This window comes from Oncorhynchus mykiss, chromosome 15, assembly GCF_057628025.1.
Source record: "Oncorhynchus mykiss isolate SJ-2025 chromosome 15, ASM5762802v1, whole genome shotgun sequence".
Lineage (NCBI taxonomy): Eukaryota > Metazoa > Chordata > Actinopteri > Salmoniformes > Salmonidae > Oncorhynchus > Oncorhynchus mykiss.
Genome location: NC_143036.1, coordinates 35,712,432 through 35,738,626, shown reverse-complemented (window position 1 = coordinate 35,738,626; position 26,195 = coordinate 35,712,432). Strand labels below are relative to the sequence as shown.

The 26,195-nt window shown below is 43.4% G+C and overlaps 1 protein-coding gene across 1 annotated transcript in view; it reads right to left on the bottom strand.

Moving 5' to 3' along the window:
- LOC110490018 (cadherin-18) overlaps positions 1-26,195 on the bottom strand; it is a 404,998-nt gene that overhangs the window by 264,421 nt on the left and 114,382 nt on the right. The window contains exon 2 of the mRNA XM_021563094.3: positions 16,526-16,599. The gene's annotated coding sequence lies outside the window, so the exon portion shown is untranslated. The remainder of the gene's footprint in view (positions 1-16,525; positions 16,600-26,195) is intronic.

Genomic DNA, 26,195 nt, shown 5'->3' with positions numbered 1-26,195 from the left:
CTCCAATGGAGTACCACAGTATGAGTCCCATACCCATACAACCTTTTGCATGATGTCTACTTTAATGCTAATTAGCATTTTCCCATCTGAGAGTAAATAGAGCCGAATATGTTGATAAAAGTCACCATGTCCGAGAGAGATTTACATGGTTATCAAAATGTCACGCCAGGGCAAACCTACACAAAACCAAGCCCTTATTTTAAGAGTTTTTGAATGCTAGGTTTTATGGGTATTATGACACCTCCATTGTGGGACTCTACACTTCCCATAGTTGTGTAAAGTTGGCTGGATGTCCTTTTAGGTGGTGAACCATTCTTGATACACACGGGAAACTGTTGAGTGTGGAAAACCCAGAAACATTGCAGTTCTTGACAGAAACCGATGCTCCTGGCACCTACTACCATACCTTGTCCAAAGGCACTTAATGACAGGTTGCCAAATAATATCTGGGGCTGTGTAACAATGGGGTTGAAATACAATCTATCTAGTCTCTCGCATCTATGCAGCCTGCCTGCCCATTGTGCTTACCTTTAGCATCCCAAATGGCACCCTTTTCCAGATGTAGGGAATAGGGTGCCATTTGGAATGCATGTCATAGACAGTATTAGATGAAGGTGAAATGTGACTCAACTCAAATAATTTGAGATAAAATAACAGATATAAAAAGGGTGCTTAGATGCCAATGTTCCCATAATAATGGCCCCCTAGTGTCCCTGAGAGTGTGTGTTCACATATAGTCAACAAAGTGTTCTTTCGCCTTTTTGCAGGAAATTACTCTTCTAACCAGAATCCTCTGCAGTCTCCTCTACGGTCCCCATGCCAGATGGGAGATAAGTACTGTATGATTACATTCCCAAAAGACAAACATTTATATCTGTGAAATAAACTCTGAGCGGTTGGTTTGGGCCAGATACCAGGTCCGCGGAGCTTAAGAGGCAACCACTCACTTAATTTTCAGTCAGACATATTATTGGGAACCAAAACTTTTCTTTACCTTCTCTTGCTCTGGCTCTGTAGTAGTAACCTGAATCAGAATCCCACGGTTCTGTAGGACTAAAGTTTTGAAATTGAAATGTATCTAATGAAGGTAGCTTACAATTTATGTGTTGCTTAGAAAATGCTAACAGAGGGCATCAAACTTTAGCATTAATGAATTAACCTGTCATATAGTGGCTGACAATAACCATACTTAACATAGAAACACATAGAAACACTCTCCTTTTGACTTTTCAAACTCTATGGTCATCATTGGCCAATTTCACAAGGATAACATTCTTTCTCTCTCCAGCCAGCTCCATACAGAGCGCCTATAGGTCTTTTAACATTATTGTATCAAATCAAATCAAATGTATTTGTCACATACACATGGCTGGCAGATGTTAATGTGAGTGTAGCGAAATGCTTGTGCTTCTAGTTCCGACAATGCTGTAATAACCGATGAGTAATCTAACCCAACAATTCCAAAACTACTACCTTATACACACAAGTGTAAAGGGATAAATAATATGTACATAAAGATATATGAATGAGTGATGGAACAGAACGGCATAGGCAAGATCCAGTAGATGGTATCGAGTACAGTATATACATATGAGATGAGTAATGTAGGGTATGTAAACAAAGTGGCATAGTTTAAAGTGGCTAGTGATACTGGTATTACATAAAGATGCAGTAGATGATATAGAGTACAGTATATACATATACATATACATATGAGATGAGTAATGTAGGGTATGTAAATATTATAGTAAGTAGCATTGTTTAAAGTGGCAAGTGATATAATTGACATACATTTCCATCAATTCCCATTATTAAAGTGGTCAGTATGTTGGCAGCAGCCACTCAATGTTAGTGGTGGCTGTTTAACGGTCTGATGGCCTTGAGATAGAAGCTGTTTTTCAGTCTCTCGGTCCCTGCTTTGATGCACCTGTACTGACCTCGCCTTCTGGATGATAGCGGGGTGAACAGGCAGTGGCTCGGGTGGTTGTTGTCCTGGATGATCTTTATGGCCTTCCTGTGACATCGGGTGGTGTAGGTGTCCTGGAGGGCAGGTAGTTTGCCCCCGGTGATGCGTTGTGCAGACCTCACTACCCTCTGGAGAGCCTTACGGTTGTGGGCGGAGCAGTTGCCGTACCAGGCGGTGATACAGCCCGACAGGATGCTCTCGATTGTGCATCTGTAGAAATTTGTGAGTGCTTTTGGTGACAAGCCAAATTTCTTCAGCCTCCTGAAGTTAAAGAGGCGCTGCTGCGCCTTCTTCACGACGCTGTCTGTGTGGGTGGACCACACAGACAGTTTTATTGACGTTGAGTGTGAGGTTATTTTCCTGACACCACACTCCGAGGGCCCTCACCTCCTCCCTGTAGGCCGTCTCATCGTTGTTGGTAATCAAGCCTACCACTGTAGTGTCGTCCACAAACTTGATGATTGAGTTGGAGGCGTGCATGGCCACGCAGTCGTGGGTGAACAGGGAGTACAGGAGAGGGCTCAGAATGCACCCTTGTGAGGCCCCAGTGTTGAGGATCAGCAGGGTGGAGATGTTGTTACCTAACCTCACCACCTGGGGGCGGCCCGTCAGGAAGTCCAGTACCCAGTTGCACAGGGCGGGGTCGAGACCAAGGGACGAGTTTGGAGGGTACTATGGTGTTAAATGCTGAGGTGTAGTCGATGAACAGCATTCCCACATAGGTATTCCTTTTGTCCAAATGGGTTAGGGCAGTGTGCAGTGTGGTTGAGATTGCATCGTCTCTGGACCTATTTGGGTGGTGAGCAAATAGGAGTGGGTCTAGGGTGTCAGGTAGGGTGGAGGATATGGTCCTTGACTAGTCTCTCAAAGCACTTCAAGTGAGTGCTACAGGGCGGTAGTCATTTAGCTCAGTTACCTTAGCTTTCTTGGGAACAGGGACAATGGTGGCCCTCTTGAAGCATGTGGGAACAGCAGACTGGGATAATGATTGATTGAAAATGTCCGTAAACATGCGCATGCTCTGAGGACGCGGCTGGGGATGCCGTCTGGGCCTGCAGTCTTGTGAGGGTTAACACGTTTAAATGTTTTACTCACGTCGGCTGCAGTGAAGGAGAGTCCACAGGTTTTTGTTGCAGGCTGTGTCAGGCACTGTATTGTCCTCAAAGCGGGCAAAAAAGTTATTTATTCTGCCTGGGAGCAAGACATCCGGGTCCGTGACGTGGCTGGTTTTCTTTTTGTAATCCGTGATTGACTGTAGACCCTACCACATACCTCTTGTGTCTGAGCCGTTAAATTGTTACTGTACTTTGTCTCTATACTGACGCTTAGCTTGTTTGATAGCCTTGCAGAGGGAATAGCTACACTGTTTGTATTCGGTCATGTTTCCGGTCACATTTCCCGGGTTAAAAGCAGTGGTTTGCGCTTTCAGTTTCATGCGAATGCTGCCATCAATCCACGGTTTCTGGTTTGGGAATATTTTAATCGTTGCTATGGGAACGACCTTGTCAATGCCCTTTCTAATGAACTCGCTCACCGAATCAGCTTATTCCTCAATGTTGTTGTTGGACGCAATGCGGAACATGTCCCAATCTATGTGATCAAAGCAGTCTTGAAGCGTGGAATCAGATTAGTCGGACCAGCGAAGAACAGACCTGAATGCGGGAGCTTCTTGTTTTAGTTTCTGTCTGTAGGCAGGGTGTTTACTGTACTACTTCTGACGAGCTCTGGTCAAAATATATATAAAACAATATATAGGGAATAGGGTGCCATTTGGGACACAGCACTAGTTTTCCACTTATCACAGAGACACAATAGTTTATTCCACAAATGTTGATGTAAACATTTCTAACAATACTACACTGCTCAAAAAAATAAAGGGAACACTAAAATAACACATCCTAGATCTGAATGAATGAAATATTATTTTCTTTACATAGTTGAATGTGCTGACAACAAAATAACACAAAAATTATCCATGGAAATCAAATTTATCAACCCATGGATGTCTGGATTTGGAGTAACACTCAAAATTAAGGTGGAAAACCACACCACAGGCTGATCCAACTTTGATGTAATGTCCTTAAAAAAAGTCAAAATGAGGCTCAGTAGTGTGTGTGGCCTCCACGTGCCTGTATGACCTCCCTACAACGCCTGGACATGCTCCTGATGACGTGGCGGATGGTCTCCTGAGGGATATCCTCCCAGACCTGGACTAAAGCATCCGCCAACTCCTGGACAGTCTGTGGTGCAACATGGAGTTGGTGGATGGAGCGAGACATGATATCCCAGATGTGCTCAATTGGATTCAGGTCTGGGGAACAGGCGGGCCAGTCCATAGCATCAATGCCTTCCTCTTGCAGGAACTGCTGACACACTCCAGCCACATGAGGTCTAGCATTGTCTTGCATTAGGAGGAACCCAGGGCCAACCGCACCAGCATTTGGTCTCACAAGGGGTCTGAGGATCTCATCTCGGTACCTAATGGCAGTCAGGCTACCTCTGGCGAGCACATGGAGGGCTGTGCGGCCCCCCAAAGAAATGCCACCCCACACCATGACTGACCCACCGCCAAACCGGTCATGCTGGAGGATGTTGCAGGCAGCAGAATGTTCTCCATGGCGTCTCCAGACTCTTTCACGTCTGTCACATGTGCTCAGTGTGAACCTGCTTTCATCTGTGAAGAGCACAGGGCGCCAGTGGCGAATTTGCCAATCTTGGTGTTCTCTGACAAATGCCAAACGTCCTGCACGGTGTTGGGCTGTAAGCACAACCCCCACCTGTGGACGTCGGGCCCTCATACCACCCTCATGGAGTCTGTTTCAGACTGATTGAGCAGACACATGCACATTTGTGGCCTGCTGGAGGTCATTTTGCAGGGCCCTGGCAGTGCTCCTCCTGCTCCTCCTTGCACAAAGGCGGAGGTAGCGGTCCTGCTGCTGGGTTGTTGCCCTCCTATGGCCTCCTCCACGTCTCCTGATGTACTGGCCTGTCTCCTGGTAGCGCCTCCATGCTCTGGACCCTACGCTGACAGACACAGCAGACCTTCTTGCAACAGCTCACATTGATGTGCCATCCTGGATAAGCTGCAATACCTGAGCCACTTGTGTGGGTTGTAGACTCCGTCTCATGCTACCACTAGAGTGAAAGCACCGCCAGCATTCAAAAGTGACCAAAACATCAGCCAGGAAGCATAGGAACTGAGAAGTGGTCTGTGGTTACCACCTGCAAGACCACTCCTTTATTGGGGGTGTCTTGCTAATTGCCTATAATTTCCACCTGTTGTCTATTCCATTTGCACAACAGCATGTGAAATGTATTGTCAATCAGTGTTGCTTCTTAAGTGGACAGTTTGATTTCACAGAAGTGTGATTGACTTGGAGTTACATTGTGTTGTTTAAGTGTTCCCTTTATTTTTTTGAGCAGTGTATATGAAGGGAGAATGTTGTAAATATTTGGCTGAAATACTTTCTACTTTTGCAGAACATTTATACTGTCACAAGCTTACATTAGCATCAGTACCTTTGTGTCTTTTTTTTTTACGTTGTTCCATGTAAATAGACATGTTAGGAGATGTTTGGATATGTAGGTATTGACTGTTTTTCTGTTTCAATCTGGAGTTGCAATTTGATATGACATCCACACAGCATAATCTCTGCATGGAGGATGACACGTAGCCAACAAAAATCAAGTCACATTGTCTCAGAAACCGATCGGCAGCTACCTCTGACGTAGTTCTCACATATTTACAAAAAACAGCAAACTGACAGTCAGTCCAGTTGTATCTTGGAAGATGCATAGAGACTAGTTAGCTCCTATGAGATGCTGATCTGACAGTAACATCCTAAGGGGCTAATGGAAGTAGGTGAGTAGGAATGGGATTACAGAAAGACGGTACACAACATGAAATGCATTTCTCCAATAAAATACTGTACAGTACAATCCACAGAAACAAAAGCCAAACCACTCTCAGTATATTTTCTCAATTTTCCCATTGAAATAGATTGTGTCCCAAATGGCACACTATTCCCTCTATAAATAGGGATTACTGCACTATATAGGGATTAGGGTGTAATTTGAGACGCAACCTCGATCAAAGCATTTCCAGGTGAACTCATGTCCATTAACACACATGGACAGTAGAAAGGCTAACTGCAAGTATCTTCCGAGATAATGGCGCACACTGAGAGTAGGCATTATAAATTAATAAAAAGGATAAGAGCATTGAAATGGATTTCCTCAGCAAAGCTAAGGGTCACACACTATCTGCAATGAGTTGGAGCTGCCTGCCAATTTCTAGAGTTAATTAACAGCAAACATTATTCTTGTTCTTCACTTCTCTTTCGTTGCTCTTTATTTTCGATGTGTCACAGTTTTGAGTCTGGGATGAGTAGGGGTTAAATGCAACTGTGTAATCCTGTGTGCTTTCTTTCCAAACACAATGCACAATGTCACTTTTTGAAATGTGTTGCACTACACATTGCTTAGTAATGAACAATTTCCCACTGCCAGCGAAAATTCTCAGCTTGTAATTTAGTATGAATGTTATTATCCAATGCTTTCATAAGAAATGTACACATCCAATCATATGCTCCATTTATCAACTCTACACCGAGATGAGGGACACATGCTTGGAATAGAGACTTGATCATTTACAACACATCCGTATTATTGGCTACATTTCTCTTTGGTAACACGTTCCTGTGAAGCAGTATAAATGAATAGGGCCCGGTTGGGTCTCAGGCGGCAACATCTTCACCCTGAAAAGTGATGTAGTGGTGTCAGGTTGCGAATCTTGCCCTATAAAAGCCCTTCCTACATCAATTCTCCTCAACCTTCTCCAGTCACTGATGCTTAATGCGCCTCCACTATGGGAACAAACTCAAGACAGGAGTGAGTGTGTTCATTTCATACTAAAACGGCAAAACCTCCCCAATTGACAATTACTCAAAGGATAAGGCAGCCACCACTGAACTCGACCGTAAAGCATTTGTGCATATTTTTCCCTTTCCATTTCTATTTTTTACTATATTGCATATCATTAGCTTGGAGAGATGTATTTCTGTGGTGGTAGTAATTCACAATTTTCAGATGGCAACTGTGTGTGTTTCACATTTAGAAATAGGATTTTCCATATGTTGGGTTGTTCAGATAGCTAAAGCAAGCTATCTGGGTCCATTCGGATATGCTTTCCCCTCTTGTAATTGAAAGACATGAGAGGGTAGATAGTTATAACTCACATCTCCATATTTGTCTTGCCTATCCTACATCAGGAATTTACTCTGAGCATCATGCTGAAGGCTTCCTTCTTATTCCTTTTCTTCACGAACCAATAATGAACTGTTGATAAAGATTCAATAGAAAAGTGATGAAGCTGATGATCACACCAGTGCAAAGTCTATTTGTTTTTAATTGGTGATAAATGAACTTGTGGATGGATACACAGTTCTCCGACACTGCAGCTCTAATTGCATCACTTCCTCTGAGGCTATTCACTCCTAACCTAATTGATCTCTGGACAGACACTAAAACTAGGGTTGCGTCCCTATGGGCCCTGGTCAAAAATAGTGCACTATGTAGGGATTAGGGTGTCATTTCAGAGGCTACCCATCAATTCAAGCAATGGTGTCATCCACCCCCCAAAAAGCGGGGACTCTGATGGCTAAATCCAATGTCAAAAGAGGAGAGTAGACTAGACATCACTTCAAATGTCAGTAATAACCTAATTCAGTATCTTTGCATTATTTAGATGTCTTGGAATTTGTTTTGTGTATCTTGTGTATTTTTATCATAAACATTGATAAAATAGAGAAGACAGGTGGCCCATCACTTTCAATGGATAGCCTATGACTCATCTGTACCTATTGGAATTGCACACTATACAGGGGATGCACAGTAAGCTTTCAACACTGAAGCCACTCTGCCAACTACTATGGTTGGAGGCAGGAGAAGCTAAAATTGTATGACATACGCTTGAAATCTGTGAAAGGGTTTATCAACAGTTTGTTTGACACTTGTATGTTGCCATTTCGGTGCTGCAAGGTGTCCATTTCTTTTTAAACACACAGCAACAGAGCAGGTTGATGTGACTTGTTCCAGACCTTAATAAGGAGCCTCGATTGACGTTGACAATTGTTCATCTAATCATCGAGAGGATTATGGACTAAACCGTCAACTTAATTTAATAGCATCAATAAAGTACTATTTACGCTTATATGCCTCCAGAATACTGATACACTTTTATTCTTATAGGCCCACCCAGTTATATATACAGACAAATATTCACACTGAATCCCAACTGATACAGTACCTGCCTGTGTAGAATAACTACAGTAATATGAATGTCCTTTCTTTTTATTTACTCTGTCACATTGCTTTTAAATAAAATCTTCTGATTTCATTTACCTCTACATATGCATCTGCAGCAGAAAATGAATAGAATACTTAATTTCTTCATATTGTGAGAGACGGAGCAGTTTCAATCTTGTTTCTAGGGAGTTGGCAGGCCCATACTGCCCTTATCATCACTGATGTATAAACTTCAATGTAATTTAATGAAAGCCATTTTCCTCCCCGCTGTGCTGCAGATAGCCGTGCTGCATTATGTTGAGCCCAATCTTTGGAAATCACAATTTCCAATACACAACAGTGATTGGTCCTGGATGCCAAGGAAAATACACATTTTCTTTCCTAGAAGCCATTTTCTTTTAACCTCCAGTTAACATGCACAGCCATTCATAATTTGGGTCAAGTCATGTCTTCCTTACCACACTACACGGCTAGAAGTATGTGGACACCTGCTCGAACATCTCATTCCAAAATCATGGGCATGAATATGGAGTTGGTCCCCACTTTGCTGCTATAACAGCCTCCACTCTTCTGGGAAGGCTTTCCACTAGATGTTAGAATATTGCTGCGAGGACTTGCTTCCATTCAGCCACAAGAACATTAGTGAGGTCGGGCACTGATGTTGAGTGATTAGGCCTGGCTCGCAGTTAGCGTTCCAATTCCTCCCAAAGGTGTTGGATGGGGTTGAGATCAGGGCTCTGTGCAGGCCAGTCAAGTTCTACCACAATGTACATGGGGGCATTGTCATGCTGAAACAGGAAAGGGCCTTCCCCAAACTGTTGCCACAAAGTTGAAGGAACAGAATCATCTAGAATGTCATTGTATGCTGTATTGTTAAGATGTCCCTTCACTGGAACTAAGGGGCTTAGCCTGAACCATGAAAAACAGCCCCGGACCATTATTCCTCCTCCACCAAACTTTACAGTTGGCACTATATATATTCGGCAACAGGTGCCGAAATAGCCGAATCTACTAATTTGAAGGGGCGTCTACATACTTTTGTGTATGTTCCCAATTCATTCAAGAATATTTGCCCACATTTGGCTTTGGGGGCAGTACACTGGAAAAAATAGGTAATTGTGTTCAATTCTAGTTAATACCATTACAGCTCTAATCAGAATGCAAGGCAATTAATTCTTAGGGTGGATGACATCAACATCCTCTGTAAAAATGCACATAATTTGCATCTGATCACTTTAAACCAAAACAACTCTAAAACAAGGTCATATTAAGTCAAATTAAGGATTCTGAGTAGTTATTTATTTCCCTCTCATTTTCTTAATTAGCATTAGTGTCACCCTACTCTTACAGGAGTCACATGTAAGAGGAGTTACAGACAGGATTACTAGAGTAAATCAGAAAGCCTCTAAGCTCCTGGACCCGTGTTGACGTTAGTGCTTTGAAATTCTGTGTTCTGTATTAGGGGTGGAGAAAAAAAACACTATTGATGTATGTTTATGTTGGTTCTGCTACTATGATCTTAGTGAAGAAGAACTACTACACATTGTATTCAGCTTTACATACACCCTACTGATGGATTGTTTCCCTCGTCCCTCACAACAAAGATAGCAGAAGCATCATGCCTCTAACCCATGAGCTATTATTTTAACAGTGGATTTAATCAAGAGGTCTCCTCCCATAGGTTTTGCCACAGATTTCCTCTCTCCCAGTCTTCCTAATGGCATCACTAATTTGATCCCTTTGTCGTCCCACTTCTATCAATTACATTTGCTTTTAAGACTGTTAAGTCAAATCTAGACGTCTTACCCATTCAGCCGGGAGCCTCTTTTAGTACAACACAGCTGCACTCTACTGCACATGCTTGTTGCGGAAATACTGACAGAATGTTCAAGGGTTGCTGATGGGCTTTTACAACAAACCAAAAAACATATACGGGAGTTTACGCTGGTTGGCATATTCAGGATGTGCAATAACAACTCACAAGGAAGCGAAGCAATTGAATGCCAATGTCCAAAACCTGCATTTCCAAAAACAAGGAGAGAAACTAAACAATATTTTCAATCGAAGTTAAACATTGACCACAGTTTACATCGTATCGCGACCAGGGCCATGCACAGACCGTTCGGGTGGCAGGTGCTCAAATCTCCCCTCCCGGTAGTTTGGCTACCTGCCTCTGCTATTTTCTGCAACAACCCAATCACTCATCACACATGGTAAGCAAGTTGTGCCAGTCACTACTACTAACTAGAGATGACTAGAGATGATTGACATTGGGAAAAGGATGGACTATCAGCTGATCATAACAAATGCAAGCTAGCTATGCTGTCGAAACATATTTGTTTTTACTTGATTTGAGTTTACTCTGATTCTATGATATTCCCCTTACTAACAAATAGTCAAATTTCCCTATTCTGTGTTCCTGACAGTCGCATGACAGATCCAACATAAAGTAGCCTACTGCAATATTCAAACTCACCGCCCGTAGCCAGTGGACAATGCATGTAGAAGTCCACCAAGCTGCAAGGCCACATTTTCACAGGGCAGTTGAGCCCTAGGATTCTCTGCCTCTGACCCTATTACAGGGGCTGAGTCACCAGCTTACTAGTGCTCTTCCATGCCATCCCTGCGAGGGGTGTGTCTCGTTGTGCCAGGCTTTTTTGTGCTATACTCGACTTGAGTGGGCTGAGTCACTGACGCAATCTTCCTGTCCGGTCTTGTGCCCCCTTGGGCTCACGCGGTAGAGGAGATCTTTGTGGGCTATACTCAGCCTTGTCTCAGGGTAGTAAGTTGGTGGTCTGTTGATATCCCTCTAGTGGTGTGGGGATTGTGCTTTGGCAAAGTGGGTGGGGTTGTATTCTGCCTGGATGGCCCTGTAGGGGGTATCGTCGGACGGGGCCACAGTGTCCCCCAACCCCCCTGTCTCAGCCTCCATTATCTATGCTGCAATAGTCTATGTGTCGGAGGGCTAGGGCCAATCTGATATGTCTGGTGTAATTCTCCTGTCTTATCTGGTGTCCTGTGTGAATTTAAGTATGCTCCCTCTAATTATCTCCCTCTCTCCCTCCCCTCCTGGAGACTCTGAGCCCTTGGACCAGCCTGGTTCCTCTCTAGGTGTCTTCTAGGTTCCAGCCTTTCTAGGGAGTTCTACATCTGAATTGCTTGCTGTTTGGGGTTTTAGGCTGGGTTCCTGTATAAGCACTTTGTGACATCTGCTGATGTAAAAAGGGCTTTATAAATACATTTGATTTCATATCTGTGCCCGTGCCTGATTGGGACATTATAATTATTCAGTGCCCATGGAGGCAACCATGCTGATGAAAAACATCAAACATGGCGAGTGATAAATGGTCAAAATTAGTGTCGTGGTGTAGCCTGGCGCGACCCAGTGAGACATGATGCTGGGGGAAGAGTGGCAGAGTGGATGAGCCCACTCATCATTCCGCTGTTAGGATAATGGGAGACAGCCAGCAGCCTATATTGATTCACTGCTGTCCTGAGCACTGTGTCTGTCTGTGTCCACAATACAAAACTAAACGACAAGGGACAGCAGATCTAAAAGGGGACAAAGGACACTCTTGCCTTTCTGTCTGATCATCTTTTGTCACTTCAAAACACTTAGCTACAAATCATCCCTTTTGATTCGAGGATGACCCACATTTAGTTTTTATTTCAATCTCTGACCCCACTTATTGTTTCCTTTTCCGTTTTCTTTCTTATCATGAAGACTTAATTCGTTGTCAGAGGACCTGGCTCAGCGGGGAAGCATTTAACATTAGAAAATCAGGCACATTGGTGGCTGCCTATTTTGCAAACACAACAGCAAAGCAGCAGTGAAAGCCAAAGGGGTGTCCTTATTTACATCATTGGCCTTTCTGTCTGTGGAGCGAGCATGCCTCTTGCTCTGTGATCAGACCACTGTGTGGTGCCTGAGAGACTGGGGCCCCTGCTGATCTACTTCCACTTCCGCAGAAACACAGATGACAATGTTTAAGGATGCAGCAGGGAGAAGGGATATGGGGAGAGAGAGATGGAGAAGGAGGGGGGAGGTAAGGGCTGAAGGGAAATAAAGAGAGAGAGAGAGAGAGAGAGAGAGAGAGAGAGAGAGAGGCCACTGCGCAAAAAGAGGTCTGTCTGTCTCCAGAGGAAAATGTATTTAAGCAATTACCTCTAGCATGGAATAAGAAAAATTGAATATAATTGCTTAATGTAAATTCCCCCCCAAAAATGCATGTAACAATCCGCTCCCTACTTTTGTTCCATAGCTTGGCCATTTGTCAGCTGTGGTGACACAATGTGGCACACATATGAAAGGAGGAAGAGGAAAAGGCAAAGGAGGCGAATTATCAAGGGCAGGACAATAGGCTGCCTGACTTGAGCTCCCTGAGGAGAGGAGGTCACTATACCACACTACACCATCATGCTGGGTATGGCAGTTGTCCTTTTGCCTACTTGAAAATTATAAGCAACAATAATGCAGGCATCTGTTCACTATTAGGGACTAAGCAAATGGATGATGATTAAAGGTTGCCTCTTTAGCAACATAATTGAAATAAATTGTATAGGGAAATTGTGTAATTAACAATATGCTTTTGAAAGCTGCTCTCTTTTCTACCATGAAAGCTTGCAAAATATTGAAGGATTGAGCATGCAATGTACTAAAGGATTTATTAGCTGAGCTGAGTTCCCTCGACCTGCCTTTGATACATTTCATCAATGTATCAATGTACCCCTGTCCCTATCTCTTTACCATCACAACCTCATCCTCAACTCACAGCCACATGCAACAATGGCATAAACATGCAATGGCATTACGACCTCTATGAGAATTGGGTGCACCATCATCAACATCGATGTACAGCCATGAGCAATGTTCCAATTTCCTTTTTGATATAATCCTTACTTGCCAATAATGGAAGGATTTTATGATTAAACATTTATGAATGATCATATAACCATATATATCATTATTATGACTACAGTAAAGAAAGAAAGAGTCATTGTAAGCATTGATGTTCAGAGATGATATTCAGAATATTGGTCTACAATCAGGCAGGAGAGTCTAACGTATTTTGACATATGATAACCGTGTATTTCTGCCTGTCAGAGATTTTATTTCTCATTCGGTTTCGCAGTCGCAATTCCACTTGATTTAATTCAATATGCATCTGACCTCATGGGAGAACATTAGCCCCTTGAGGAGAATGCTGTCTCATGAAGTGTGGGGTTACGTCCGAAATGATACCCTATTCCCTATACGGTTTACTACTTTGACCAGGGCTCTGGTCAAAAGTAGTGCACTACAGTATATAGGGAATAAGGTGCCATTTGGCAAGCAGACCTTGTCTTTACACTCTCCACACGATCAGAGATGGATCCTTAGAAAACACAGACGCACGTACACACGCATGCACAGTTCTCAGAAAAACAAGGTACTTACAGAATCATGCCTAGAGAAACACAGGCACACAAACAAGAACCTAATGCAGAGCAAACATATACGTATACGGTGTACCACATCAAGGGAACAGTGGAGAGAGAGAGCGAGAGAGCAACCAAGGTGTGACACATTCCAATGGCATCAGAGTGTTACACCCGCAATCAATGATAAATGGTGATCTTGTAGGCAGGACGTAACCTTCACACCCATTGAAGATGAATGGTCTAGCTAGAAAAGGCTATGACACAGCAAGTCATCATAGTGTCCCAGGGAAAATGAAACAAAAAAATACAACCATACAGTCCTACCAAAGGGATGATTCATTTGTCTAGTTTGTCTTATATGCGGAGTGGTGCAGTTCAGCATTGTTCAGCACTGTTTGGCACAGGCACACAACACAATTCCCAACAAAGGCAAGGTTTACTACATGTGCTATACACATTCATCCATTATAAATCAAAGGGATTTGAGAGCCGCAGCCTGACTTTCTTTCGTCTTTGCCGATAAATAAATAAATAAAATGAAGATGAATGAATAATGCTACCATCTGTTAATGTCATTCTAAACAGCCATAAAGTTGATTTCTCGGATCTACGTAGGCTGGAGTACACTCGTCCCCTTTACATTATGGTAGTTGTAATGGCTGCTATATTTCTGGTAATGCATATTTGGTTATCAGGTTCTATCCTTTTTTAGCATTGCTTGTCCTTTGTCATCTTACTTTCTCCTCTTGTAAACAGAACTAAACTTCTAGCTAATATGTTTTGTATTAGTAACCTAACTGGGTCTGGTCACACATGGTAATCAGTGGTGGAGTGGAGAGTAAATGCACACAAGTGCCTTGAACGCACATAAAATGCATCAGAAAATATGAGAAGCATTACTTTATTCGCCGCAGTGATCAGCGTTTACCCACCTTTTATTTACCACTACATCACTGATGGTAATCATCCATTTAAACTGGTGAGAGTAATCTTATTTGCATGTTGTAAAGCGTTGATTGTGATTCATAATGGTAATTTAGACATTCGTATGTCTTTGTCTGTTTTACAACACCTATCACTCAGCCCTTTTATGTCTGACACACACAATCACATGGCTGCAAAATGCCACTCCTCTAAAGAGGAGAGCCATTTACAAACAGTGTGTTGAATAAATAACCACTGTGTTTTATGCAAAAACAAAACTGAATGTGAGGAGAAAGTAAGTAATATGACAAAGGACAAGCAATGCTAAAAAAGGCAAGAACCTGATAACCGAATATGCATTACCAGAAATATAGCAGCCATTACAACTACCATAATGTAAAGTGGACGAGTGTACTCCAGCCTACGTAGACCCGAGAAAACAACGTTATGGCTGTTTAGAATGACATTAACAGATGGTAGCATTATTCATTCATCTTCTTTTATTTATTTATTTATGGTATGACGACCTGTTATGTAAAGTATGTAATGCAAATGTTATGAAACACTCCTATCACCATGCAATCCTATCAAATGAGAGCGAAATTAAATTAAGTGACATGCATAATTGTATTAACAAGACTGCATAGTATGTCTTTTTACATAAAAAAAGGGAATAAAAGGGCATTTAAAACCACAGTTGCCCCAGGCCTGTTTTTATTTCTCAGGCATTACTTCTCAAAGTGTGTGTAATTTCAATTAGTAGGTATAATTATGCTGAAAAAAGTCATTTCAGCTATAGGCTCAGTTTTACTTAGAGTATGTCCCTAGTATCTAGAGGAACAAAACTCCCATCTGAGTCCAAATTGGCACCCTATTCGCTATATAGTGCAATACTTTTGACTAGGCCCTATTGCAAAAAAATACAGTGTAGGTAGTGTACTGTATATTCACCAATTTCCCCTTCTACTATTCATAGGATTCATGGTAAATATCTCACAGTTAAATAATCATTAACTGTGTTTGTGTTTTGTTGGCCTTGCAAATCCTGTACAAGCAGAGAGAGAAATTGGTGACAGTAGGTAGGTTTCCATTGACCCAGGTTCATTCGACAAAAGCAATGTCGCAAGAGAAATCATTGAGACATTTGTAATGGAAACTGTAATGTTAGGTTTTTGTAAAAAAATAATAATAATAAATGGGAGTGACATCATAAAGTCCAGCTGTTTTTATCGACACAAGATAGTTAAATGGAAACACACCCTTAGCAGGCAAGTGTAGCATCTATTTTCTATGCAAAAGATCTGAATGTCAACAAAAAAAATCACTGGGCAAGTTAATGGAAACAGCAACTGTGTGCATAGCTATGAACCGGAACTCAACAGGTTAGGGTTATTTTATGCACAATGGAACAGTCTTCTACACCGAACAACACACTGCATCACACCCTTCAATACTGTTACTCCCGAGGCCTTGCTCTCAAATAAATAATTAAATCCACAGCCACACACAGCCACAGGGCAGATTTGTTTGCGTGAAAAGGTGCTCAGTTTCGGTTGTTAGACTGTATAACACTCACACTGTGAGACATGACCCCTCCACCTCACCATACACAGACACAGACACAGACACAGACACAGACGAAACAGACACAGACAGACACGCACAGATACCCGCACGGACTTACAAACGCTAGTTATTGCACTCACACACACACCACTCTTTACCCCAAGGTGAACCGAACAGCGTCTAGACCAAATAAATCAGCTTTGTACATTGGAGGCTACACATGTGGAGTGGACAAACAATACACACAATGGAAGCTTCAGTGCAGCTACTGTATCACACCCATCTGTGTGATATGTGCTTGTTAATTACTGCTATCACTTCTAGAAACATTAGACAGCTCACCTTGTTGTTTGGCACTGTGGACCCTCCTCACATAGATCAATGTCCTTGGTCTCCCAATAGTCACCACTTATCCTCTGAAAGAAAAAGGAAAAGATAATACTGTTTGTTATTGTTTTGACCATTGAAATGTCTATAATTCCTAATACAGCTTTGAATCTGTGAGACACATTGCCACAAGACAACCCATTCCACTTGAAAACCTAGAAGCTCAAAACTCAAGCAGGATAAATGCTTTATTATAGTGTCGTGTTCAATAGAACAAAATTATTACCATACTGTTTCAGCATGGTCTTCGTCAGGAAGTACCATAAAACAAGCTAGAAGCTACCTAAATTAGAGGTTTTCAGAATTCAGTACACACAAGTTTTCAAAACCTATGGAGGTAAAAGCATATTTTTTGGCCAATTATTTCTTTGCAGTACACTGTCAGTTTATTATTGGTGACAACATCAATTTGCATCTCATTATAATCATGAAATAGACATCTGGCAGGATTAGAAGTTACTCAAATGAAAACTTTTTTTTTCAATGTTTATCAGCCCACGGTTATTTACACTGCTTTGGCTAAATTCCTTTCTCACAAATACTTGAAAGTAATCTGATTAAATTAAAACTAACCAAATAAACCCCTAATGGATGCTGTACAAGGAAGCCAAATCCACCTTCTACTGTACCATTTTTTTGTTTAGTTTATTTTAATTGAGAATTTAAAACAAGGTATAAAACACAAACAAAAATATACACTTGATTAAGAATCATTGAGGTTAAATGCAAAAATAGTCTACGACTTATTTCCATTGTGGTCCTCATACTTTAGCTTCAACAATGTAAATTATCACCTCTTTATTGGCCTATATTACTCTACATGGTGGGTAAATATACAGTAGGAATGGGGAAATTAAAAACACCTTTATCTGTTCAAGGACATATTCCAGTAAAGTCAACCTTGTCGTAATCTCTTTGATTTTATGTGCATTCCCATTTAATATGTACAACGTTTTACTGTACATGCATGAATCATGCAGCCCAAGCAGGCGAACAGACACATACACTGTTGTAACGTGTACGCTAACAATCGGGAAGCAAGTACAGAGAGTAAATTGAATAAATAAATGAACATGGAGCAAAAAAAGAAGCACGAGTAGCGAACAGACATGAAACGTGTAAGCAGAAACAATAACGCCTGAAGAAAAAAACAAAGGGAGTGAGAGATATAGGGGAGGTAATCAGGAAGGCGAGGGAGTCCAGGTAAGTCTCATGAGGCGCAGGTGCGTGTAACAATGGTGACAGGTGTGCGTAATAATTAGTAAACTGGTGACAATGAGCGCCAGAGTGGAGGAGAGGGAGTAGAAGTGACAGTACCCCCTCCCTGACGCGCGACTCTAGCCACAGGACGCCGGCCAGAGGGATGGTCCCGAAGACCAGGAGCAGGCCGATTGCTTCTGCTGAGGCGCGGGAACCTGTAGAGCCGGCTGAGGCATGGGAGCCCGACGAGCCGGTTGAGGCATGGGACCCCGACGAGCCATCTGAGGCATGGAAGCCCGACGAGTTAACTTAGGCTTGAGAGCAAGTCGAGCCAGCTGAGGCATCCCCGGTAGCTTCGGCAATGGAAGCCTGACAAGCCAACCAAGGCTTGAGAAACTGTTCGAGCCAGCTGAGGCATGGAAGCCTGATGAGCTAGCTGAGGCATCCCCGGTAACTTTGGCAGCTGCCCTTGGACCCTTGGCCTGGGGGAAGGTTTATGACAGTCATAAATACCTCTTTCCCCCTTTTTCCTCTCTCTACCCTACCGATGTGAAATTTGAAAACCCCTTGGTTAACATAGAGATTCTGGGAACATCAGAGGGTGGGGGGAAATGAACTATATTCTGGTAATCCGACCAATTGAAAATATGCGGTGTTACTTAAAGAATATGATGTCAGTTCGGTTGTCATCTGGGACATTCTCACCAATGATAGGATGACATAAACTCTACAGTGGAAAGTCTGCACTTTGTAGTTATCGGAGTCACATGGAATTGTTGTTCAATTCAAATGTTTGAAGAGATTAAATGTCATTTTAGCTTCCAAATGAGAGATTTGGGTTTTCGTAAGGTTGGGGCTCTGCTCAATCAGGGGCCCGCCCCTGTGAAGGGACATGGGTTCTAGAACTTTTCAAACGCGCCCTCCTCTCCCTTCCTATATAAAGCCTTGACGACAATATAACCCCCTGTTCCAAGTACGTGAGGTCTGCAGCCTCTGCGTTAAAAGGGCTAACATGTCAACTACAGAACTAAGCCAACCTCAGCGTGAGCTTTGGTTGCGAATGGTATGAACTTTGAATTCTTATTCACTACAGAAGTGATACCTCCTAGCCGATGAGTTAGCAACAGTAGCTGCAAACGCGGGCTAGGAAAGAACAAACAGAGTATCCCGTCTATCACACAAAGGCGTTACTGCAACGAATTCAATTGACCACCAGAGGCATTCTTCAAAGGACAAAGGACAAAGGACTCGGTTTGGAAACACGGCCTTCCATCTACCACCAACCTACCGAAGCGCAGCTCAGAGTAAATATTTATTGCGTTTTCCTTTTCCAAATGGGTGGTAATTTAGAATGCATAAGATACTGTATTTACGATAGCACAGCTTCTCACTTTGTCCCTCAGTTTTCCTGCTCTTTCACTCAAACCCACAACCTTTTATTTTGTGTAACCAGCTGTCATATCTGTTCCGCCCGCTAGGGACGTTTTACTTTATGACGAAATTTGTAATCAAGGTATGATTCATTCTTTGTATATGTAATTGTGTGATTAGTTAGGTATTTAGTAAATAAATAATTAATCCCAATTTTGTATTGCTGATTCAACTTGTTAGCCAGGGTTCGTGAGGATAACCAAGAATTTACAACTTTCAGATGAGACTGAATTAAGGTGACGCTTAATATTGACTGCTATTGATGTAAAATATTACTAGGTCTTTAAGAGTTTATTAGGAAGATAACAGCTCTATAAATATTATTTTGTGGTGCCCCGACTCTCTAGTTAATTACCTTTACATGATTAGCTCAATCAGGTAATATTAGTTACGGAGAAAGGATTTTATAGAATAGCATGTCATATCACTTAATCCGGCATAGCCAAAGACACAACATAATTGGTGCTCCCGTGCGTGGAATTTAAAATAGAATGAGGCTTTCATTTAGATTTTAATTAAATTTTGTTGCTGGACATCCAGTTATATCTTGCACTACCCAATCTATCTCTGAGAAGTACTGATGGCCCACCTTGGCGCAGGACGTCATTCACTACATCAACTCCTATTCTGTATGTGCCCAAACCAAATCCCCCCCTGAACGCTCCATCAGGGAAACACCTTTCCCTTCCAGTGCCTCAGCATCCCTTGTCCCATCTATCCATTGACTTTGTTACTGATCTCCCTTTGTCTGATGGTTTCACCACCATTTTGGTGGATGTGGATAGAGTTTCTAAATCCTGTCGTTTAATCCCTTTCTGGTTTTCCTACTGCTCTCCAGGTTGCTGAGGCACTATTCCAGCCGGTCTTCCAGCATTATAGCCTTCCGGATGTCATTGTCTCCAACCGTGGCCCCCAATTCACATCATGGGTACGGTCAGCCTCACTTCCAAGTATAGGCCTCAGTCCAATGGGCAGAGGATGAAGCAGGAGCTTATGAGGTTCCTAAGTTCCTGGAGAGGATGAACCAGGAGCTTAGGAGGTTCCTGAGGAGTCACTGTCAGTACCGGCAGGGAGAGTTGGTTCGATTCCTTCCATGTTTAGAATATTCACAGAACTCGATACGTCACTCCTCCTCTGGGTTGACCCCCTTCCAGTGTAATCTGGGTTTTCAGCCGGCCCTGGCGCCGTGGACCCCTGGCCAGACCGAAGCTCCCTTGGTTGATGAGTTGTTCAGACGCACAGATGGAGTGTAGAGCGATGCTCACGTGAGACTCCAGTGCACCATCCACCATCAAAAGGAGCAGGCAGACCGCCACTGCAGTGCGACCCCGTGTACCAGCCTGGGGATCATGTCTGGCTCTCTAACAGGAACCTCCCACTCTGCCTGCCCTGCAAGAAGCTGAGCCGCTGGTTTGTTGGTCGTTCAAGGTTCTTCAGAGGGTCAACGGGGAGATGTATAGGTAACAGCTTAACATCGAGGGGGGTCCGGCCAATGCCGTCAGATCTCTACTGGATTCCTGACGCTGTGGTGGTTGGCTCTAGTACCTGGTGGACTGGGAGGGGTATAGCCCAAAGGAGCAGTGTTGTGCTCCAGAGGAGGTCATTCTGGATCCCAACATCATCCGTGATTTCCACCTTTGTCACCCGGACCGGCCCACTCCTCGTCCTCAGGGCTGTCCCTCTGGTTGGCGTCGTCCTGCGGCTGGAGCCGCATCTCAAGGGGGGATACTGTCACATCTGCTCCTCCCCTTCGGCATTCAATGAATACTAACCACCGGTCCTGGGATCCATCATTACGCACACCTGGCATCAATCACTATGCGCACCTGCACGTCATAATGAGGCACACCAGGACTCCATTACCTCACTTATTACCTCCCCTATATCTGGCCCCCTTAGGTTCTTTACCCAGTTACACAGGGTAAAGGTCTAAAAAAACATGATATGAAGAAAATGTAGTCAATTTCAGAAGAACAGAATAGCATACACCTTGGCCTTAGGTGAGACACTGATCTTGCTGCCATATGGCTGTAGGCAACACTAGTTAATTTAGCAGACAACATTTTCTTAGAACTCCATGGCATTATTTTATATTATAGTATGAAGAATACAACTGAATATTGCAGAATTTATATTTTTAAGGAAGTTTTCTCCTAGAGATTTCTGAGGGAGTGTGCACATGCGGATAACAAAGTAACATGTCTTCCTATATGCTTAATTTAGAGTTATTTATGGCACTTTAGTTGTGATCAAAACATATAGCCAAACGCTTGGATTTTGTACGCAATCAAAGGCTGCATGATGTGAATCTAATGATGATTTGAAAAAAGTTGCATGAAAGGCATGAGCTCTGCTTCGTTATTTGCGCAGGTTGCACAGACTTCATCAGTCTCTCATTCACAATTTGAAAAGCACTTGATAATGTTTTGAATTTCCCACCGGCACTGCATTGTGTAGCTGTAATGCCACCTAAAAAAATCCATGCCTTTTACGGCCAGTGAACATTGTGCCCTGGAGCTGAATATAATAATTATAATTCCCTTCTCCCAGCTGCTTGCTCTAATTCACCTCTCACTCACATGGGTCTCTCAGATAGCTCACTTCTTATTAGCCAATGCCTGTCACGTGACCGGGTCTTTCTCTCAGGCTACAAGTGAAGACATACACATCAGGGACCCAACTGCAAGTGTCCTTTTTTAATTCCGAGGCGCACATTTAAGATATTTGAAGAACTGTCCACATTAACTTTTCATCAGCCAACATGTGAGTAAACCTAACAAACAGCAAAGGACTAGCCAATCAACTTTTGTACTATGGGGATAGTAGATTGACATAGGCTGTGAAGGACCTCAGCGTTACTCTGGACCCTGATCTCTCTTTTGAAGAAAATATCAAGACTGTTTCAAGGACAGCTTTTTTCCATCTACGTAACTTTGCAAAAACCAGAAACTTTCTGTCCAAAAATGATGCAGAAAAATGAATCCATGCTTTTGTCACTTCTAGGTTAGACTACTGCAGTGCTCTAATTTCCAGCTACCTGGACAAATCACGAAATAAACTTCAGTTAGTGCTAAATACGCCTGCTAGAATCCTGACTAGAACTAAAAAAATTGATCATATTACTCCAGTGCTAGCCTCCCTACACTGGCTTCCTGTCAAGGCAAGGACTGATTTCAAGGTTTTACTGCTAACCTACAAAGCATTACATGGGCTTGCTCCTACCTATCTCTCTGATTTGGTCCTTCCGTACATACCTACACGTATGCTACGGTCACAAGACGCAGGCCTCCTAATTGTCCCTAGAATTTCTAAGCAAACAGCTGGAGGCAGGGCTTTCTCCTATAGAGCTCCATTTCTATGGAATGGTCTGCCTACCCATGTGAGAGACGCAAACTCGGTCTCAACCTTTAAGTCTTTACTGAAGACTCATCTGTTCTCTGCCTCTAAACCTATTACAGGGGCTGAGTCACTGGCTTACTAGGGCTCTTTCATACCGTCCCTGGGAGGGGTGCGTCACTTGAGTGGGTTGAGTCACTGATGTGATCTTCCTGTCTGGGTTGGCGCCCCCCCTTGGGTTGTGCCATGGCGGAGATCTTTGTGGGCTATACTCGGCCTTGTCTCAGGATGGTAAGTTGTTGGTTGAAGATATCCCTCTAGTGGTGTGGGGGCTGTGCTTTGGCAAAGTGGGTGGGGTTATAACCTTCCTGTTTGGCCCTGCCCGGGGGTGTCATCGGATGGGGCCACAGTGTCTCCTGACCCCTCCTGTCTCAGCCTCCAGTATTTATGCTGCAGTAGTTTATGTGTCGGGGGGCTAGGGTCAGTTTGTTATATCTGGAGTACTTCTCCGGTCCTATCCAGTGTCCTGTGTGAATTTAAGTATGCTCTCTATAATTCTCTCTTTCTTTCTTCTTTCTTTCTTTCTTTCTTTCTTTCTTTCTCTCTCTCGGAGGACCTGAGCCCTAGGACCATGCCTCAGGACTACCTGACATGATGACTCCTTGCTGTCCCCAGTCCACCTGGCCATGCTGCTGCTCCAGTTTCAACTGTTCTGCCTGTGATTATTATTATTTGACCATGCTGGTCATTTATGAACATTTGAACATCTTGGCCATGTTCTGTTTAATCTCCACCCAGCACAGCCAGAAGAGGACTGGCCACCCCACATAGCCTGGTTCCTCTCTAGGTTTCTTCCTGGGTTTTGGCCTTTCTAGGGAGTTTTTCTAGCCACCGTGCTTCTACACCTGCATTGCTTGCTGTTTGGGGTTTTAGGCTGGGTTTCTGTACAGCACTTTGAGATATCAGCTGATGTACGAAGGACTATATAAATACATTTGATTTGATTTGATAAAGCATAGCAATTCAACACATGCAACAACACAGAGTTACACATGGAATAAACAAAACATAGTCAGTAATACAGTGAAACAAAATAAAAAATGTCTATGGACAGTGAGTGCAAATGAGGTAAGATAAGGGAGTTAAGGCAATAAATAGGCCATAGTGGCGAAGTAATTACAATATAGCAATTGAAACACTGGAATGGTAGATGTGCAGAAGATGAATGTGCAAGTAGAGATACTGGGGTGCAAAGGAGCAAGATAAATAAACAATTACTGTATGGTGATGAGGTAGGTAGATAGATGGGCTGTTCACAGATGGGCTATGTACAGGTGCAGTGATCTGTGAGCTGCTCTGAAGCCTGGTGCTTAAAGCTAGTGAGGGAGATATGAGTCTCCAACTTCAGAGATTTTTGCAGTTCGTTCCAGTCATTGGCAGCACGACCAAAGGAGGAATTGGCTTTGGGGGTGACCAGTGAGATATACCTGCTGGAGCGCGTGCTACGAATGGGTGCTGCTATGTTGACCAGTGAGCTGAGATAAGGCGGGGCTTTACCTAACTGAGACTTGTAGATAACCTGTAGCCAGTGGGTTTGGCGACGAGTATGAAGCAAGGGCCAACCAACGAGAGCGTACAGGTCGCAATGGTGGGTAGTGTATGGGGCTTTGGTGACAAAACGGATGGCACTGTGATAGACTGCATCCAGTTTGTTGAGTAGAGTGTTGGAGGCTATTTCATAGATTGGAGGCTATTTGTAAATGACATCACCGAAGTCGAGGATCGGTAGGATGGTCAGTTTTACGAGGGTATGTTTGGCAGCATGAGCGAAGGATGCTTTGTTGCGATATAGGAAGCCAATTCTAGATGTAATTTTGGATTGGAGATGCTTAATGTGAGTCTGGAAGGAGAGCTTACAGTCTAACCAGACACCTAGGTATTTGTAGTTGTCCACGTATTCTAAGTCAAAGCTGTCCAGAGTAGTGGACAGGCGAGCAGGTGCTGGCAGTGATCGGTTGAATGGCATGCAGTTAGTTTTCCCTGTGTTCAAGAGCAGTTGGAGGCGACGGAAGGAGGGTTGTATGGCATTGAAGCTCGTCTGGAGGTTAGTTAACACAGTGTCCAAAGAGGGGCCAGAAGTATACAGAATGGTGTCGTCTGCGTAGTTGTGTAGCAGAGAATCACCAGCAGCAAGAGCAACATCATTGATGTATACAGAGAAGAGAGTCGGCCCGAGGATTGAACCCTGTGGCACTCCCATAGAGACTGCCAGAGGTCCGGACAACAGGCCCTCCGATTTGACACACTGAACTCTATCAGAGAAGTAGTTGGTAAACCAGGCGAGGCAGTCATTTGAGAAACCAAGGCTGTCGAGTCTGCCAATAAGAATGTGGTGATTGAAAGAGTCGAAATGCTTGGCCAGGTCGATGAATACGACTGCACAGTAATGTCTTTTATCGATCGCGGTTATGATGTCGTTTAGGACCTTGAGCGTGGCTCAGGTGCACCCATGACCAGCTCTGAAACCAGATTGCATAGTGGAGAAGGTACGGTGGGATTTGAAATGGTCGGTATTCTGTTTGTTAACTTGGCTTTCGAATACCTTAGAAAGACAGGGTAGGATAGATATAGGTCTGTAGCAATTTGGGTCTAGAGTGTCACCCCCTTTGAAGAGGGGGATGACCGCGGCAGCTTTCCAATCTTTGGGAATCTCAGATAATACGAAAGAGAGGTTGAACAGGCTAGTAATAGGGGTTGCAACAATTTTGGCAGATCATTTTAGAAAGAGAGGGTCCAGATTGTCTAGCCAGGCTGATTTGTAGGGGTCCAGATTTTGCAGCTCTTTCAGAACATCGGCTATCTGGATTTGGGTAAAGGAGAAATGGTGGGGGCTTTGGCGGGTTGCTGTGGAGGGTGCCGGGCAGTTGACCGGGGTAGGGGTAGGCACGTGGAAAGCATGGCCAGCCGTAGAGGAATATTATTGAAATTTGGTGGTGACAGTGTTTCCTAGCCTCAGAGCAGTGGGCAGCTGGGAGGAGGTGACTTTATTCTCCATGGACTTTACAGTGTCCCAGAACTTTTTTGAATTAGTACTACAGGATGCTAATTTCTGTTTGAAAAAGCTAGCCTTTCCTAACTGCCTGTGTATATTTGTTCCTAACTTCCCTGAAAAGTTGCATATCTCGGGGGCTATTCGATGCTAATGCAGAACGCCACAGGATGCTTTTGTGCTGGTCAAGGGCAGACAGGTCTGGAGTGAACCAAGGACTATATCTATTCCTAGTTCTACATTTTTTGAATGGGGCATGCTTATTTAAGATGGTGAGGAAGGTACTTTTAAAGAATAGCTAGGCATCATCTACTGACGGGATGAGGTCAATGTCATTCCAGGATACCCCGGCCAGATCGATTAGAAATGTCTGCTCGCAGAAGTGTTTTAGGGAGCGTTTGACAGTGATGAGGGGTGGTCGTTTGGTCGCAGACCCATTACGGATGCAGGCAATGAGGCAGCGATCGCTGAGATCTTGATTGAAAACAGAAGTGGTGTATTTGGAGGGCGAGTTAGTTAGGATGACATCTATGAGGGTGCCCATGTTTAAGGATTTTGAGTTTTACCTGTTAGATTCATTGATAAATTTTGTGAGATTGAGCGAATCAA